This window comes from Bos mutus, chromosome 6 (assembly GCF_027580195.1).
Source record: "Bos mutus isolate GX-2022 chromosome 6, NWIPB_WYAK_1.1, whole genome shotgun sequence".
NCBI lineage: Eukaryota > Metazoa > Chordata > Mammalia > Artiodactyla > Bovidae > Bos > Bos mutus.
Window position 1 is genome coordinate 22,419,406 of NC_091622.1, and position 19,847 is coordinate 22,439,252.

At 37.6% G+C, this 19,847-nt stretch overlaps 1 long non-coding RNA gene across 1 annotated transcript; it reads left to right on the plus strand.

Moving 5' to 3' along the window:
- Nucleotides 1-4,504: 4,504 nt before the first annotated feature.
- LOC138988286 (uncharacterized) lies at nt 4,505-12,685 on the plus strand. The gene is made up of 3 exons (XR_011464602.1): nt 4,505-4,730; nt 4,836-5,301; nt 8,769-12,685. It is a non-coding gene; the product is annotated as an uncharacterized lncRNA (long non-coding RNA).
- Nucleotides 12,686-19,847: the final 7,162 nt, after the last annotated feature.

A 19,847-nucleotide genomic window follows, 5' to 3' on the forward strand; every position in this document is an offset into this window, starting at 1 on the left:
GCTCATTTATATCCATATTTATTTCTATGTCTATCTACATATATGGAAAACATGAATTCACAGTCATGTCTCCTATTCCCTTTTGGCACCACAAGATACATTCCAGCTTCTCTCCTGGCTGTGCTGTACCTTTTTTTGTTCGGGCATTGAGAAATATTGCTGTAAATAAACATAATATCCTCATTATGTTTATTTATTCAATCCAAATATCAGTAATCTCTTGACCTTTCTAAGTTTCTACACCATTTGGGCCCCCTCCTTGCATGGGTCCTGACTCATTCAGACACGCTCCTTACTTGGATTCTGACATAGGCTGGGGTGCTTTCTTGTCTTCTGGGACCTTCATGTTAAGTCATTGCCACCACTGGGCAGTCACTAAGGAAGCAAATAAAGAAATGAGAAAAGAAAGAAGGAAGAAAGAAATGAATCTGAAGAAATACTTTCAGTGCTAATGATATTTTTAAAAAAAAGCGATTTATATAGTCAATGTCTTTTTGAAAACTCAAGCTATAGATCACATTGTTTTATAGACACGACTATAGAATCATTGCATGGAGGCCTGAAGGAAAATTTAAAAAGTTTCTAATCACATTCTCTCATTTATTTAACATATATGCAACAGATATCCAGAGAGCCTAAGTTAGTTGGAAAGGCCCTGTAACTGATTAGAAGTTGTAGTCTGAACAAGAGTCAAAATATCTGAGACGCTGGAAGGTTCTGTCTCCACTGGATCTTCTGGTGCATTAGAAAATGATTTGTTTTTTAAAGGATCAAGTTTAATATCCATATTAAAGTGGGGATTTGTTATTTTTGCTTCTGCAATGTACTGTTTCTCCCTTTTGGGAGACATCCCATTGTCACTATTAGTTAACTCTCAGCCATCATCAGGTGTGGGGTCAGCTCTGCTGTCTAGCTCCAGGGGTGGTCATGGACTTAGGCCTGGCTAATGGGGCATTTGTGGAGCCATCAGGAAGGAGATTCTCTCTGCTGGGACTATAAATAGGAGGTAAGCTGGCACTGCTCTGTGTAAAGACAGCCCAAAGATGGGCTTGGTTGCCATTTAGGAAAAGCCTGCCTATTAATGTGGCCAAGACATGAAGAGTTGCCTGATGACATTCTTAAGCCCTGGATCAATTTGTGCTTAAAATCATGTTGCATCCTTCTTCTTCACTGTTGTGTGGTCTAGTAAATTCTTTTGTTTGCCTAAGGCAATTTGAATTGGGCTTCTGTTACTTGAAACCAAAAGAGTAAAATGTTCCCCTCAAAATCTTAACCTCTAAATCTTTGAAACAGTAAAAGCATAGCTAAATTTATTGTCTGTTAAATTGATGTCAGGTGTTTCTTCCTTACTACTTTGATATAGGGGAAAGGAATGAGAAGTATTTGTTGAGTGGTCTATCAGGGAGAAAAACCAAACTCCTTTACTTAATTAAATAACCCTAATTTTACCTATGTAAAGTTCCAAAATAGTGAAGATTATTACTTAACAGCATAGATCTCTGTTGTAAATCACATCATTTTTCAACAGAGTTATATCTTTGCTTTTAATAGTTAACCTTTCTAGACAGATGATCCTATTGTGAAACAATGGTGGTTCTTTGACCTCAGTTTGAACAGGAAACATTCTTAAGAGGAATGGTTGATGGATTGCTCAATTTTCAGAATGTTCATCCTCCTTAAAGTTATTCCAAACTAGGTAGATCCGAACAGGGTAGGATATGAATGGTGGAGTGACACATATAAAACCAGTTATACTTAATAAGGTTGCTTATTAATAGAAAGTGCTAGTTACTCGTTCGTGTCCGACTCTTTGTGACTCATGGACTATAGCCTGCCAGGTTTCTCTGTCCATGGAATTCTCCAGGCAAGAATACTGGAGTGGGTTGCCATTCCCTTCTCTAGGGGATCAAGCCCAGGTCTCCTGCATTGCAGGCAGATTCTTTACTGTCTGAGCCACCGGGGAAGCCCTATTCTTTGAAGCTTGGGGCCTAAAAGAAAACAGGCAGCCAACTTATGAGATAGTTTTATATACTATAATATTTCTTCTAGTAAAAGAGCTTAAAGAATGCATGCTCATTTGTTAACATGATTTGAGGGGAAAACAGACAAAAAATTTATTATAACTATTGCTTAGTAACTCAATTATAAAATATAGATGAAGAAATTTTGATATACTTTAAAGTCATGATGATAATACATATTCAGCACTCAATGATATGTTAAACACTATTAATTAACTCATTTAATGCTCACAATAATCTCACTAAGGAGAGCAAATTTTATTCCTATTGTTAGAGGTTAAGAAATCAAAAACCTGTTATCTAAGATCACACAATTTTAGGAGGTGGATTTCCATTGAAGCTTAACACTCAAGGTAAGTTCCTTTGATCCTCCAAACAGTATTAAATTTCATTACATTTCATGTGGTAACAGTGATGATTAATTGTATGTGTCAAGTTTGTTAGGGCACTATACCCAGATATTTGGTCAAACATTTTTCTAAATATTTCTATGAAGGTGTTGTTTAGATGATACTAACACGTAAATCAGTAGACTTTGAATAAAGAGTTGCAATTATTTGATAATTAAAGATACATGTATTAAAGGAGATTAATACTTTTGCTTGTTCAAGTAGAATCATGATTCAACATTCTGCCAAGTGGATCAATTAGTCTTAATAACACTCACTAAAGGAACTTGGGATAAGCATGTAGGGAGTTCTTGCTTGCTCTCCAAGTTTTCATTAAGGGGGTCCCCCAAGTATAGTTACAAATTTGCATAGAGGAGCAAAAGTCCTCATAACATGAAAATGTTTACTAATGAACTTCTACTTACACTGATCTCCACTTACACATTACTTCCTTTAACAGATTTTGAAACCTGCAGATTGCCTTCTCTATCATCCTCTGATTTTTGGATGTCGGGATAAAAGGCAAGTCAATTGCAAAGTTAAATTCCAAATCTTGCAAAAAGGTAGGATTACATACAGTATTGAAAACATTGTTGAAGAACGTCTCAACCTTTTACTGCAAAAGGACATTAGGCACAGTTATATCAGTTAGCTGCTGCTGCTGCTGCTAAGTCGCTTCAGTCGTGTCCAACTCTGGGCGACCCCAGAGACGGCAGCCCACCAGGCTCCCCCGTCCCTGGGATTCTCCAGGCAAGAACACTGGAATGGGTTGCCATTTCCTTCTCCAATGCATGAAAGTGAAAAGTGAAAGTGAAGTCGCTCAGTCGTGTCCGACTCCTAGCGACCCCATGGACTGCAGCCTACCAGGCTCCTCCATCCATGGGATTTTCCAGGCAAGAGTACTGGAGTGGGGTGCCATCGCCTTCTTTGATATCAGTTAGCAGTAGAAGACAAAGGAAATAGACCCAGATGACAGAATTTGGTTCCTTTTATTTTGATGAAAAATTTACATATAATGAAATGCATACATTGCTGACATCAACAAATTCTTTCATCTGTGTACCTCAAATCCCTATTGAAATATAGGCTTCTACCATCACACTAGAACCTTGTGATTTTTTCCAGTTAATATTCATACCCACTGTCCCAGAGAAAACTACTATATTCAATTTTTCCACTATAGAGTAGTATAGCCTGTGTAGAAGTTTTCATATATTATATATATATATTCATACAGTATGTGCTCTTTTGTGTAAAGTGTCTTTCATTGAAGATATTATTTGAAATTCATCCATGTTGTTACATGTATCAGTAACTTATTCCTTTTTATTTTGGAGTTGTATTCTATTACGTAAACATCCCACAATTTACGATAGGTTGTCTGGAATGTTCGACAATTATGAATAAAGTTGCGAAGAGAGTTTATGTACAGATGTTTTTGTAATCATATATAGCTATCCCCTTGTATCTCTGGACATTGGGTCTAGGAGCCCTGTGGATTCCAAAATCCATGGATTCTCAAGACCCTTAGGTACAATGGTGTACAACAACAGTCAACCCTCTGAACCTGTGGGTCCCGCACCCATGGGCACAGGGGGCTGACTGTACTTTCATTTCTCTTGAGCAAATCCCTGGGAATGAAATTGATGGGTCATAGGCGAGGTGTGTTTTACTTTACAAGAAACACATGGCTTTTTCCTTAAGTGCTCCTAACATTCTCATTTAGTTTTTAAAAATAAGCATACTTATTGCAATGTGGAGAGGATTGTAAGAGGTCAGGAACACAAGCTGGGAAGCCATTGTATTATCATAGCCTATAGCCAGAAACTAGGTGCAGGTTTTACCTAGAATTTCTGTAAAATATTTGTGTGATTTTTAATTGCCCGTAAGGCTAATATTTGACTCTTGATGTGATAGCTAACCACAGGGCTAGTTTCAGCTGTGTACTTTGGAAATATGTGAGGAATTTAAAACTCAAGCACTACTTACGGGAAAGAGTCCTTCATTTTAGAGAAGGTAATACTTGTAAATCATGCAAGGAAGATATTTCTGTGAGCTTCTGTGCTATTTTCCAGGTGAGTGATGAGGTGTCAAACAGATCTGTTCTTTTTTCCCATCACAAGGTTTATATATTTTTCCTTTCTTATTGTAAAATAAAATACAGATCCAGAAAAACCACACAAAAGAATTGTATAGCTCTGAATTATTATAAGCCAAATACAGTTTTAACTACTGCCTGTGCCAAAATATAAAGTTATGCCAACCACTCCAGAAACTCCTCCAGGTAACCCGTCCCACACACCTGCCCCTCTCTCCAAAGGTAATCACTTCCCTCTTTTTGATTTTGTCATTAAATATGCATTATCATACTGTAGTTGATTTTGCCTATTAAAAACTGATGTCTTTTGTCTCTTTTAATCTACAGGTTTATCCTCCATTCTTGTCTCTGCCATACAGTTTGTTGAAGAACCTAGGCTATTTCACCAAAGTGTCTTGGAGGCTGGACTTCTTTGATTGCATCCTCATGGTGAAGTTCAACATGTTTATCCTCCATATTTCCTGAACATTGGCAGCTGCATCCAGGAGCTTGGTCAGACTCAGATTTAGTTCAATGGACCCATTATATCTGACTGCGTTTCTGACTTTTAGCAGACCTTGACACTAACTGCCTCAAATCATTTGTTGTGGTTCACAAAAAGGCTGATGCTCTATCATTTGGCTATAGTATTTTTATTAGCTAAAGTATTTTTATTGAGATGCTTCTTTTCACCTATTGGATTACCTAGCACCATGATTCAGAGAGGAACGACAGGATAAAGTTTTGATTTGTGCTATTTACTCACCTGTTCTTAAGTAAAATATTGGGATTGGTTCCATAACATCCTCTGAAGGTGAGTGATTAGTTTTATAAATGTGTAGTGGGAGGGAATTTGCAAAAGATTTTGGAAAATTCTCTTACCTGGAATGCTAGCAATTGTGCTAGTATTCAAAAGGAATGGCTGTTTTGTCAAGTTTTATATTGTGTGATTTAATTGTGTGTTTGTGTGAATGTGTGTGCATGTGTGATGGGAGAAACAAACTGGCACAATAAAAATGTTGGTGAATAGTTGTATTTTGGCTAATACAACTAGCACTTCTCATTTTCTACACAGTACATTTTCTGTAAAGCAAGACAAATTACCACTGTATGTCTGTACTATGACATGATTACACATTAATTCACCATCTTTATGGAAATTTCTGTCTTTATATAAAAAATTTTGAGTAGCCATTTTACTTCACACATTCTTTCTTACAGAGTATTATATTGTAGGATAAAAGAAGGTTGAAATCATAGCATTACCTGATTAAGAGTTAATATGTGAGGCTCTAACATTGATCTGACTCACATAATCTTACTTTATTTCTTTTATGCAAGAAGTAGAATAACTTGACCTTGAAAAATAAAATAAAAAGTACCATGTTTCCATGACAAGGCTGTCCTTTGGTGGCCAGACATTCTAGGATATGGGGTCATGGCCCTAATCTGGGCACTGTGGCTGTAGCTCCCATCCAGACTGGGTGACTCATTTACAGCCAGCATGTCTCTGTTCCATGTCTTTAAAGAGGGACAACCATAAGGCATCTTTGTTTACACTCCACTGGCAAAAAGGGAATTAATCAGCATACAGTTTTTTTCAAGCCTCAGCTACAACTGGGGACACACGTAAGTCTGGAAAATCCTTTCCCCAGGGCATTTTCAACTGATGTCCTCTCTTTAGGCTAGCTGATAGTTTTGTTGAGATTTAAAATCAGTATTCTATATGTGCTATGCAAGAATTAAAAGGTTTAATGGAATCTCCAGTGGTGCCCTAGCCCAGTTTTAGACTTTACGTCTCAGATATCTCTCAATCTCTTCCTTATAAAGACTTCTGGTAGCAACTTACATACTTATCTACATTTCAAGGAAGGGAACCTTAAAAAATATTTTTCAAATTCCCCTCCACCTTAAAAAATAGGGCTAGTCTTAGCAACACCACTAACTACTTTCTGTAAATTATCTATGAATCGTGTATCAAAGTTCAACACTGAAGTTCTTGGTCATGTTAGAGCTAAAATGGTTCTATCTCTAATTTTGGCTTTGTTTTGATCATATGTTATTTACTTTGTAAGTGATGTCATTCTAATTCATGAAGGTAAGTTGTAAACTGCTGATATGGAAAAAAAAAAAGCATATTTGCCATTTAACGTAGAAGAATAATTAACATCGCCATTATGAACCATGGCTGCCATAGACTATTGATTAGGATGAGCTGATCTTAGCCAGTTTCTATTGCCTAAGTTCTGAATGCAAAAAAATAGTCTTTTCACTGGTTGAATGAGTTAGTTACTGCTGAAGCTGCCGTCTGTTAATAGGTTAATTGACTCAACTTAACCAGCAATCAATCTGTGCTAACTGTGCCCACTCTGTGCTACCCGAGGAGGTGCACAGGTGACCAAAACATGCTCCCTGCCTGAGGAATGTGTATCCTAAAGCAGTGTTCTCCAAAGTGTAGGCTGGAGGCCAGTGCCAGCCCTCAAACTGTTTCTTAACCAGCCTATTACGAAATAAACACAGCAATTGAGAAAAGATGGTTAAGATAGGAAGATAGGAATGTAACAGCATAATTTTATGTGTGTTAATATCATTCTGCTAGTTATTTCTTTTTATTGTATTTTTTTAAAGTGTTGGTCTGAGACTGGAAATTGAAAAATGTTGGTTTTATGCAACTGATAGTTTCAGAAGCACCTGTTAAAGGTGTAAGCCAGACACGTTAGTTCCACTTTTTGCTGATGAACACCATAAAAATGCCTTTATACTTTTTATATACAATTATATACACATACATGTTATACATACATATGTGTAACAGGAATGAAAATTCTAAGAAACATTATTTACCTTTACTGTAAGTGATTCTGACCTTGATATTTTTATTTACTTCTCTTTTATCTCATTAAAAAAAACTGATATTAACTCATGAAGTAGGATGTTCTGCCCAATATGAATACTATGTCCTAAAGGGTATGATTTAAAGGTATCTTTCCCCAAGACTTCTTACAGATGTTGTATTTCTAGAGCTGGAAATTGAGATTTTGGTTCTCTGTTAAAGCGAACATCTTTGGAGAGGGGATAAGTTTTGCCAATCCTATATCATAGAGTGAATGATTTATTTTCTGGAAAGTTAATTATATTAGAGGGAAGAATAGAGAAAACATGGAAGTCTGAAGTGTGTGCCTAGGACCAAAGTTGAGAGAGGTTCTGAGAAAGAAAACTTACCTTTACCATTTTACCTAGAGGTTACTACAATAAGTACAAAGTAAAATTAATGTTTACTGCTACGATAAGACCTGAGCAGCACATTCTCTGAAAGAAGAAGAAAGAATTTGGAAAGGAGGCTAACCTGGGATTGGCAAACAAGACAGTAATACATCATTCTTGCCAATGTAGATAAGATATTAACCAGTATATCTGGAAGACAGAAGACCAGAAAGGGGGCGGTTTGGGATCACCAGAATAGGAAAGGTGGGAGAGTATGGGGTTTGCCTTTTTTAAAAGCAAGATGTGTCAATGCTATAATAAAAGTGACTCTGGTTCTCAGGTTTAGGCAAGATGCCTAGTCTGGGTCCTCTGTCTTTTGTTGCCAAAACTCAGTCCCACTAGAATTATCTGTTGGAACAAATCAATGCAGAAGGCATTAAGAAAGCCGGCTCAAAGATCATCAGTGATTTTGTTAGGAGTACAGAGGAGTCAAGCAGCTGGTGTTTTCCTGGTGTTCTGAAGACTGAAAAAAAAATAATCATATCAGGGAAGTGACTTAGGGCATAAGCCTACATTAGTGGGTGTGGAGAAGGAAGGACTTGTTCTAGTTTGCTGTGAGAGTCCCAGATTGCCAGCTGGAATTTTGCTGCGTTGGTATGTTCTGTACTTCTGTGAGCTGTCTGGGCTGAGGCTCATTTATTAACACTGCAGGATTATTATGTACCAGGTCACTTTGTCAGTATGTAGAATATGGCCATTTTACCCTCAAATCTGAGATGTTAACTAAGCACAGACAGTAGTCAGTGAGTGAAGTCAAATAATTTAAATAGAACACAATGGGTACGTTAGACTATATCATAGCCCATCTGATCTCTTTTATCAGTTACATGAGGCTCCCTGTCTTTGAAAGGATGTCTAAGCAAAGATCAATTTTATCTTGCTTCATAGAGGCATTAAGTATTACCTGCAACTTGATCATCACAATTTGTAACTGAACGTTCTCTTTAATTTGGAGTAAATTCTGTGGAACTGGAATGACCAGATGAGGTCATCCATTTTCTTTTTGTCAATCTACAGAGAAGGAGTCAGATGAATGGATACGGCCACACTGCTTTCTTCCCAGAACAACAATCCAGTGCTGAGGAGAAGCCCAACTCCGTCACTGTTGTGAGTGTGAGAGAAAGAAAGTGGATTTGTCCTCACTGCCTTGAGATTGAAGAAGAGGGGAAGGCTATGTGTGAATCTGCCATTAAAGCCTCGCATAATTCCAGAAGTCCACACTTACCTTGGGCTTCCCGGGTGGCACCAGTGGTAAAGAATCTGCCTGCCAATGCAGGAAACTCAAGAGATGCAGGTTCAATCCCTAGGTTGGGCTGATCCTCTGGAGTAGGACACGGCAACCCACTCCAGTATTCTTGCTTGGAAAGTATCATGGACAGAGGAGCCTGGCAGGCTGTAGTCCATGGAGTCGCCAAAGAGTCGGACACAACTGAGCACATGTGCATGCTCACCACTTGCCTGACACTAGTAGCAAAAGAATTTAGCTGGATGGTGGGATCAGAAATATCCCTGCATGTTGTACCCTGAAGAAAACTTTGCCATTTCCTATAATTGTGTAAAATGACTCATAACTAACAGGTGGATGTGACCCCTGCCCCTCAATGCAGATGCTCCTCACTCGCTACTCCCTCTCTGAGATACAGGTAAATTCTAGCTAAATCACACCTTGTGATGCGCTGGCCTGGGACAGAGGTGAGAGCTTGCAGAAGAAGTAGTGGACCATGGAACTGGATCTCAAAGTTCTGAGCCGCTTCTTGTCTAGGAGCAGTGAGTACCTACTTGAGGTCGCTGGTGAGTCAAAACACCTGCCTCCTCTGGCACTATGTGATCATCACTTCATTGATTCTGCAGTGAACCATAGTCTAAAGGCTTTATCAGAAGATTTCTTCTGTGAAGATGGACTTTTTGTTCTGTTTCACAGGCATAGATGTGAGAACTTTAAGGACATGAACAAATCAAATGACCATTAATTCACTGTCTGCAAGACATTAGCATTTGAACATTTTGCATGATTTCACAATCATGATAAATGACAAAGAACAGTGGAGAACATGCAACCAGCCAACTGCTCAATAATAACTGACTTTAGGAGATGGATTCCCCATCCTGAGGAAGTCCAGACTGAAGAGTCTTGATTTTTGTACCATATTCTTCTCCAGTCCTGGATTGTAGTTGGATAAAACACTGGGTCATATACCAGGGATTCCCAACCCATGTGGGTCAGGTGTTCACAAGGGCTCAGTGATATTAGAGAAGTCACAAAATGGAGTGGGTTTTTCCTAAGGCCAAATTTATTGCATTTAATGGAATTTTTCTTAGTTTAAGAAAAATTGCATTCTGAGTGATAAAACATCCTTCCCTTGTAAGGGATATTATGGAAAGAGTGAGTGTGTGTGTATTTCATATACACATGTAGATTTAATGTGTTTATTTGGTGAAGGAAAGTGGAAAACTCTTTGTCTCTTCCTGACTCTTTTTTGGGAAATTTTACTGGTCTCTGAGTTCCAAGATCTGGGAACCATTATTTTATATAGGGTTTTGTACACTGGAAGGTCAAAATGCAGTTCATTATAGATTATATTTTTTAAAAATAGCTTACAGAAAAATGAATGGAAATTACAGGGATTTCCATAATTCCCCTCCCATTCCCTCAGTTTTCTCTATCCTTAATGTGGGGTGCATTTGTTACAATGATATTCATCATTATTAAAGTCCATAGTTTGCATAAGGGTTAACTCTTGTGTTGCAAATTCTTTGGGTTTTGACAACATGTAATGACATGTTTGGGCTTCCCTGGTGGCTCAGACAGTAAAGCAGTAAAGCGTCTGTCTGCAGTGCGGGAGACCCGGGTTTGATCCCTGGGTTGGGGAGATCCTCTGGAGAAGGAAGGGACCCACTCCAGTACTCTTGCCTGGAAAACTCCATGGATGGAGGAGACTGGTAGGCTACAGTCCATGGGGTCAAAGAGTCAGACATGACTGAGCAACTTCACTTTCACTTTTCAGTGACATGTATCCACTGTTAGAGGTATCATACAATACAATTTCATTGCCCTAAAAATCCTCTGTGCTCTGCGTATTCATCTTTCCTTCTACCTGAGTCACTGGTAACCACTGATCTTTTTACTGTCTCCAGATTATTTTACCCTTTCCAGAATATCATATAGTTGGAATCATAAAATATGTAGCCTTTTCAGATAAGGGCCTCTTTCATATATCAGTATATATTTAAGTTTCATCTATGACTTCTGTTGCTTGATAGATCATTCCTTTTTATTATTGAATAGTATCCCATAGTATAGATGGACCGCAGTTTGTTTATCCACTCATATATTGAAGGGCATCTTGGTTGCCTTCAACTTTTAACAATTATGAATAAAGTTTCATCTTGATATATATTTTTGCATTTAAAAATATTTATTATATTCATTTGCTACTATTAAAAGTGTTCATTTGCTACTATTAAAAGTATTCATTATGAGATTTTAGAAAATATCAGAAATATAAAAAATAAATTTATTGGTAATTTCATGCCAAAGATAACACTAGTAACTGTTAGTGTATGTTTATACTTTTTAAAAACCTAATGTGTATCTAGCTACATCTAGAAGCTATATCTATGTCTACATATGCCTGTAATAATTATTTAAAAACTTTGGTATTATATATAGTGTATATAGTTTTGTATCTTAGTTTTTTCCCCACTTACCATTATGTGTATATATTTTCAAATCTTTAAATTTTATTTTTGGGGAAGATGATATTTAATAACTACACAGCGACTCATTAATGAGTGTTTTTAAAAATGAATTCTATGTGTTATTTCATTCTTCTTCTAGTAAAATATGAACTCTGAGAAAGTAAGGATTTTGGTCTTTTTTTTTTACAGTCAATCCTTCACTACATAGAAAAGTGCCTGGCAGGCACAAAAAAGGCAGTCCTAAAAATTTTTTGTTCAATAAATGGAAGAATTGTATTTTTGAAATTTGTATGATTTCATTAACTACCCCTTAGAATCAACCCTACGCTTAGTTTTGGTGACTAAGTTATTGCCTGCTAAATTGAGGATCAAAATAATTGAGCAGTCTCAAATACAGTGTTTTTAAGAAATGGATTACTATAGCAGTTTTTTCAAATAGTTAGTGATGGCAGTATATGTACAACTGAGGGTTTTTCAGTGGTGCCCTGTCTCTCTCTTGAGAGAAACTAAGTATTATTGTTAAGAGGCTGATGAGAAATAAAGCTTTGTCTCCAGCAGAGAACTTTACCTGGATTATGTGGCTGCAGTGATGCCCTGATAATAGGGTACCTGCTAGGAAGGGCTTTTTGATGCTTCTGGATGGGAACCACTTACCAAGAGTGACTGGTAGTTGCCAAGAAAACTGCCTCTCCATTTTAGCTGACTGGAAATTCCTACTCATGTTTTCAAGGGCTGGCATTTTTTTTCCCCAACAAGGCCAAGAGATGGGGAGTGGCGGTGATTATATGATGTTTAGAAGGTTGATAGCTGGAAAGGGCAGTTCACCAGGACATCCTGCCAAGATTCTTACATTCACCAAGGGGCAGAGTAGTGAACAGACACAGAAGGCTGCTGATTTTAGAGCAAGGACTTGAGGTGGAAGCGGCAAGAGAATAAATCCTGGAGTCCAAGGCCTGAAACAGATTTTACTTCCTTCTCAGCTTTACTGAAAGGCTAGTCCTGTTCAGCACCTTATTGTTTCATTGGGTGAGGTCATAAATTAAAGCCATGTCATTTAAAGTTATTTAAAAATTCACTAATTTTGGGGATTGATTTAAATTTCCATTTGAAAATGCCTGCTTTGTATTACAAACTTTTCAAATTGCTTTCTAAGTAATAGATTAAAAGAATCTGAGTAGGCATGTATCCACAGTTACAGCAATAATGGTGTCAAAGATTTCTGAAGATAGAACTTTTGTCCTAGATTTTTCCAGTTTATTAATCTTTCTTCTGGTTTGCTTCAACCCTTTCTATATGATCTGAAAACTTATTTGCCAGTTTTTTGTTATTAAAAATGTTTTATAACATTATTTAACAATGTTACTTGTATTTATTAATTAATTAATTTTACCAGTATTTATTGAATACCTAAAATATGTGATGTACTTCATACCCAGGGGGAAAAAGCCCTCAAAAAGTGTAATTGAGTGTATGACCTGAATATATAAACAGGCAGTGAAAATATAGCATAATATATTTTAAAAACACATAGGCGAGGCAACTCACCAAAAAATAAACATCAGATGTTTTCAAGAGTAAATACTGACTAAACTAGGAAGAGTAAATATGAGTGGTAGTGGTATGAGGAGTGGAGAAGGACATTTCAAGAGGCAGGAGCAGGGTACGCAAAGGCCCTGAGGTGACAGATTGCACGGCTAGTTAGAGATCTAAAAATAACTTAATCGGACTAGCTTTTAAGTGAGAGATGAGACTAGGGATGAAAACTAAATCTAAAAGATTTTGCAAATCATGTTAAGTACATTATGTTAGAGATTATGGGAAATGTTTGAAGGTTTTTATAGTAAGTAGGATCAGATAGTCCATTTAGAAATCACACACTGACTTTCCCCTGGAGAACCAATTGGTGAGGGGTGATTCACAAGGCAAGGAGGTTAGTTAGAGGACTGTAGCATTGTCCAGGTCATAGCTGATGATGGTCCGAACCCAGAATAAAGGCAATGGGCTTTTATTCTGAGAGTGTATGTTGACCTGAAAGCCATGGTAGAATCACCAGAATTTAATAATTGGTGGCCAGATAAAATGGATAAAGGAGAGATCTAAGAGAATGACATTGACAGTCTTAGTGTGAGTTCCCCTACACACAAGTCTGAGACAAGGACTGGGGTTCAGGAAGTTTAATTTAGAGGAGATCCTAGAAAGTAAGAGTGAGGAAATGGAGAGACTGAGTCAGGAAAGGAGAAAAGCCGATTCTAGGAAGGAGGAAAATCAATCAAGTGTGCACCACTGAGCTCTTCATTGCTGCAGAAACTGGAGCACAGTCTTGTGGGGGATCCTCTGAGGAACCATACTGAAATCCCGCAGCAGGATCTCTCTGGAAAACTGGAGACTGGGCCTTTAGTCCCTGATTCTCCAATCTCTTTAGTTTGTTGACTCCAGGGACATTAACTCATAGCTGCTGAACAAGTTCTTAGAACTTTGGCTAAAACCCTGAGGCAGAAAATCTGAGGGAACTACTTGAGGTGAAACTGGAGTTAGAGGTGGGATCAGCAGATTTGACTTGGAGCTCAAGCAGAGTCTACTACAGTGAAGGTGTTTCATGTTCAGGCAACTAGATGCAACAGCATATAGTTCTTGAAATAATTTTGAGACATCTATGTGGCAAGACCCAGTAGGTAGTAGGATATAATTCCCATACCACAGTAATGGGAATCTTCCTGTGCCAGGGATCAAAGCCGGGTCTCCTGCATTGCAGGCAGATTCTTTACCATCTGAGTCAACAGGGAAGCCCAGTGAATTTAGGAGCTGTAGGCCAATTCACAGGTCTTGTATTAGTTTGTTAAGCTGCCAAAGCCAGGTTCCACAGACTGAGGGGCTGAAAGAACAGAACTCTGATAGCTCTGGAAGTTAGAAGTCCAAGACCACAGCGTCAACAGAGATGATTTCTTGTGTGGCTTCTCTCTTTGACCATCCTCTCCCTGCATCTTCACATGGTCTTTCCTTTGTGTCTATCTGTGCCCGAGTCTCCTCTTCTTATAAGAACATGAGTTATGTTGGATTCAGTCCACCCCTGTGATCTCATTTGAATTACCTTTTTTGTGTGTGTGTAAATTAATTTCTTTTATTGGAGGCTAATTACTTTAAAATGTTGTGTGGTTTTTGCCATACATTGACATGAATCAGCCATGGGTATACATGTGTCCCCCATCCTGAACTCCCCTCCCACCTCCCTCCCCATCCCATCCCTCAGGGTTATCCCAGTGCACCAGCCCTGAGTGCACTGTCTCATACATTGAACCTGGACTGGTGATCTGCTTCACATATGATAATATACATGATTCAATGCTCTTCTCTCAAATCATCCCACCCTCGCCTTCTCCCACAGAGTCCAAAAGTCTATTTTTTACATCTGTGTCTCTTTGCTGTCTTGCATATAAGGTCATCGTTACCATCTTTCTAAATTCCATATATGTGCATTATTATACTGTATTGGTGTTTATCTTTCTGACTTACTTCACTCTGTATAATAGGCTCCAGTTTCACCCACTTCATTAGAACTGATTCAAATGCATTCTTTTTAATAGCTGAGTAATATTCCATTGTGTATATGTATCACAACTTTCTTATCCATTCATCTGCCGATGGACATCTAGGTTGCTTCCATGTCCTGGCTATTGTAAACAGTGCTGCGATGAATATTGGGGTACACGTGTCTCTTTCAATTCTGGTTTCCTTGGTGTGTATGCCCAGCAGTGGGATTGCTGGATCATAAGGCAGTTCTATTTCCAGTTTTTTAAGGACTCTCCACACTGTTCTCCATAGTGGCTGTACTAGTTTGCATTCCCACCAACAGTGTAAGTTCCCTTTTTTCCACACCCTCTCCGGCATTTATTGCTTGTAGACTTTTTGATAGCAGCCATTCTGACTGGTGTGAGTTGGTACCTTATTGTGGTTTTGATTTGCATTTCTCTGATAATGAGTGATGTTGAGCATCTTTTCATGTGTTTGTTGGCCATCTGTATGTCTTCTTTGGAGAAATGTCTGTTTAGTTCTTTGGCCCATTTTTTGATTGGGTCGTTTATTTTTCTAGAATTGAGTTGCATGAGCTGCTTGTATGTTTTTGAGATTAATTCTTTGTCATTTGCTTCATTTGCTATTATTTTCTCCCATTCTGAAGGCTGTCTTTTCACCTTGCTTATGGTTTCCTTCATTGTGCAAAAGCTTTTAAGTTTAATTAAGTCCCATTTGTTTATTTTTGCTTTTATTTCCAATATTCTGGGAGGTGGGTCATAGAGGATCCTGCTGTGATTTATGTCAGGGAGTGTTTTGCCTATGTTTTCCTCTAGGAGTTTTATAGTTTCTGGTCTTACAATTAGATCTTTAATCCATTTTGAGTTCATTTTTGTGTATGGTGTTAGAAAGTGTTTGAATTTCATTCTTTTACAAATGGTTGACCAGTTTTCTCAGCACCACTTGTTAAAGAGATTGTCTTTTCTCCATTGTATATTCTTGCCTCCTTTGTCAAAGATAAGGTGTCCATAGGTGCGTGGACTTATCTCTGGGCTTTCTATTTTGTTCCATTGATCTATAATTCTGTCTTTGTGCCAGTACCATACTGTCTTGATGACTGTAGCTTTGTAGTATTGTCTGAAGTCAGGCAGGTTGATTCCTCCAGTTCCATTCTTCTTTCTCAAGATTGCTTTGGCTATTCGAGGTTTTTTTGTATTTCCACACAAATTGTGAAATTATTTGTTCTAGTTCTCTGAAAAATACCATTGGTAGCTTGATAGGGATTGCATTGAATCTATAGATTCCTTTGGGTAGTATACTCATTTTCATTATATTGATTCTTCCGATCCATGAACATGGTATATTTCTCCATCTATTTGTGTCATCTTTGATTTCTTTTATCAGTGTTTTAGAGTTTTTCTATGTATAGGTTTTTTTGTTTCTTTAGGTAGATTTATTCCTAAGTATTTTATTCTTTTCACTGCAATGGTGAATGGAATTGCATCCTTAATTTCTCTTTCTGTTTCCTGAATTACCTTTTTAAAGATGCTATGTATTCGCCACATGTAGTCTTATTCTGAGGTACTGCAGTTAATACTTCAGCGTATGAATTTTGACAGGACACAATTTAGCCCATACAATAGGTAGTAATAGACAGGAGGGGAACAGATAAGCTTGTTTAAGAAGCAGGAATAAGAAGGAAAGGTTCTTAAACAGGATTTGAAGGGATACTATCATTTAACAGGATTAACACAAGCACAAACAGGACTAATCTTTAATACTAACAAAACAAACTGATAAGGAGTTTAGAAAAGTGGGAGGAGACCAGGAGAGTGTGGCTTCATGAAAGAAGGGGGTTGGATTGTTTCCAGAAAAGGGTAAGCAGCCAATGCTAAAGGCTGCTCAGAGACACAGCAGAAGAGAGAAGCTATGAAGTTGCTGAGCCCATGAGTTGATCATTGAAAAGAAGCTGCAAAACTATGGCTGAGAGAAGAGTGAAATACTGCAGTAGCTCCAGTGGAGCATGGCGTAAATGGATGGGTTTCAGTGCTACTGGGAAGAACCAACAAGGAAGATGAGCTGGGGGTAGATGGGAGAGAGGAGGTGATAGGTGAGCAATGACTGAGGTGGAGGAAGAGGAAAGGATTCATAGTTCATGTATAGGACTGGCCTTAGATAAGTACAGAGACAGCGCTTCCATTTGTCCAGGGTGCGAAGGAGAAGTGGTGGGAAAAATGATTGGAAAGTAAGGAGGAGTGTTGGGAAAGCAGAGTTTGGGGGGAGAGAAGATAGTTTGAGTTAAACAAAGGGTTGAAATACGATTCCATAAAACAGCAGGCAGATGTAACTTTATAAATATTTTTATGTTCAATCTAGTATCATTTTTGGTCTTGAAATTTCTGGAATCCATTTTCTTCTTGAAATCAGAGCACTGACATATTTTATCAAAGAGTTTAGTTCAAAGATGAAACACAGTTTTCATACAATTTTTGTTACTGTGTCTATACATGGATGATTAAATGATATTGTTATATTACTCTATTCCTAAAAATAGCTTGAATAAAATACATAGTGCTCTTCTTCTATGGAGGACTTGACAAGAAGTGAAACAATGCAGTTAGCAAAGTTTCAATGTGTTTAGTATGCTGCCTTATCTGGCTGTTGAGCTACTGCTTACTACTGATAAGGAGAGCAATGGAAAAATGGAAAGACAAGTTTATGTGGATATAGACCGTTTATTACTGTGTACTGTCACATCATGGACCAATGTGATCATAGTTCTTGTTCACGTTTAGATAATGCATTCTATAAGCACATTTAATAGTGCTGCCTAATTCATTGTGTAAAACTTATGCTGCTCCTCAGAGCCTTGAACTAAGCAAGGAATCTTCATTCATTGTATTATTTGCATAATACCTCTGATTTAATATTCCTCATCTGTAAATTGCCTTTATATCCAGCAGGAAGTTATTTTTTTCATTTAAAATATTAAGATAATAATCTTAAATGTCAATAAAATTGTAAGATAGAGTTGGTGATAGGAGAATTAAACATATGTGATAGTGAAAAGCTTTTAACAAAGTTTGCATTTTATATTTATCCACTTAGATATCGCAGGAAGGACTTTTGGTTTTCAAGTCATTTAGTTTATAAATGTACAAGATAAAAGTTAAAAAAAAAAACCCTTTCCTTAATACACAGGCTGAATATGAAGATTAATATCTTCTGATAGCTTTGGAAAGTATAGAATAAAATCAAGACATAACAGTTTACCTTGGGATAAATATTAGGATAAAACATTAAAAATTATGTTTTGTATGCTTTCAAAACATAAAAACCTTTCTTATTGGTAACCTTTAAATATTTGAAAAGTTATAACAAAATACTTGTAAAATTTATAGCATCCATAAATAGAGTGCTTATATCCAAATGGAAATTTAATGTATCACATGTAATTAATAATCTAAAAGCAAGTGAATTGCATGGTTCCACAGAATTTCATTAAGAATCTACCAAGTGCCAGGACCTGCACTGTAGTGAAAAATACACTGAAGTGAAAAAGCACGTTAGTGAAAAACTATGTCAATTCCTTGTCTTTTTGGAACTTAGATTTCAGTGAGGAAGATGGACAGTAGCAAAATTGAGAAATAAACATAATTTGTTTAGAAGAAAAATAAGGTACAATAAGTTACTTTGACAAAAGTGGTTTTGGGGACTAGTGGAAGGGGTGAGGGTCCTGACCAGAATATGACCATTAGAGAAAGGAGGGGCGGGGTAAGTGATGACAACAATTAAAAGCAAGTCTTAAACGATATTTGCTATTAAAAGGAAGCAAAGGAATAGAGTGCTAGCTTTAGGGTCAAGGGAATTGTTAAGTGATAAGAGATAATATTTTCTGCTCACTAGGAATAACTTAGTGCAATGTGGAAATGATGTATTAGTTTTAGGGCTGCCATAATGAAGGACCACAAATTGGGTGGCTGAGAACAACAAACGTTTATTGTCCCACATGCAGTTCTGGAAGCTAGAAGTCTGAAAACAAGTTGTTGGTGGGGCTACACTCCCTCTGAAACCTTGAGGGGGAACTGTCCTTTCATCTTACCAGCTTCTGGTGGTTTGCTGATAAGCTTTGACATTCCTCGGCTTGCTGCTGCGTATCTCCACCATCAGCCTTCATTGTCCCATGGTGTTCTTCCCTGTGTCTTCACATGCCCATCTTCAAGGAAGGATGCCAATCATATCAGATTGGGACGCACCCATCCCCAGCTAATTACATCTGCAATGACCTTATTTTCAAACAAGGTCACATTCTGAGTTACTGAGAATTAGGAGGACTTCAACATACCTTTTTCTGAGGAACATGATACAACCTATACAAAATATACTGATTTCCTGAGAAAAATAAAGTAGGAAAAGATCTTTTTAGACACTAGAAATAATGTTTCCTATTCTTGGGAATGCTGTAGCACAGAGAGAAAAACTGATGGCATTGTAGGAGAGAGAAGGTATAACTGTGGGAACAAAGACCTTGAGTAAGCAAGAGAGGATGGGAACCACTGTACCAGTGGAGGCTAGTCTTGGAAAAAAAGGATGAAAAGTTCATTTGCTCTAATAGGAGAGAAGAGTTTAGGAATTCAGCTAAGGCTGGACTACAGATTTGATGGCAGGAAAAGAAATTTCTTTTGAGTATTTGTATTTTCTCAGTGAAAAAGAAACAAATGTTTCTGACTTGAACTTTGAATCAATATAATAATCACAATTAGTGTTGTTTTAGGGAATTGTAGTCCATGTGAGAAGGCAATGGCAACCCACTCCATACTCTTGCCTGGAAAATCCCATGGACGGAGGAGCCTGGTAGGCTGCAGTCCATGGGGTCGCTAGGAGTCGGAC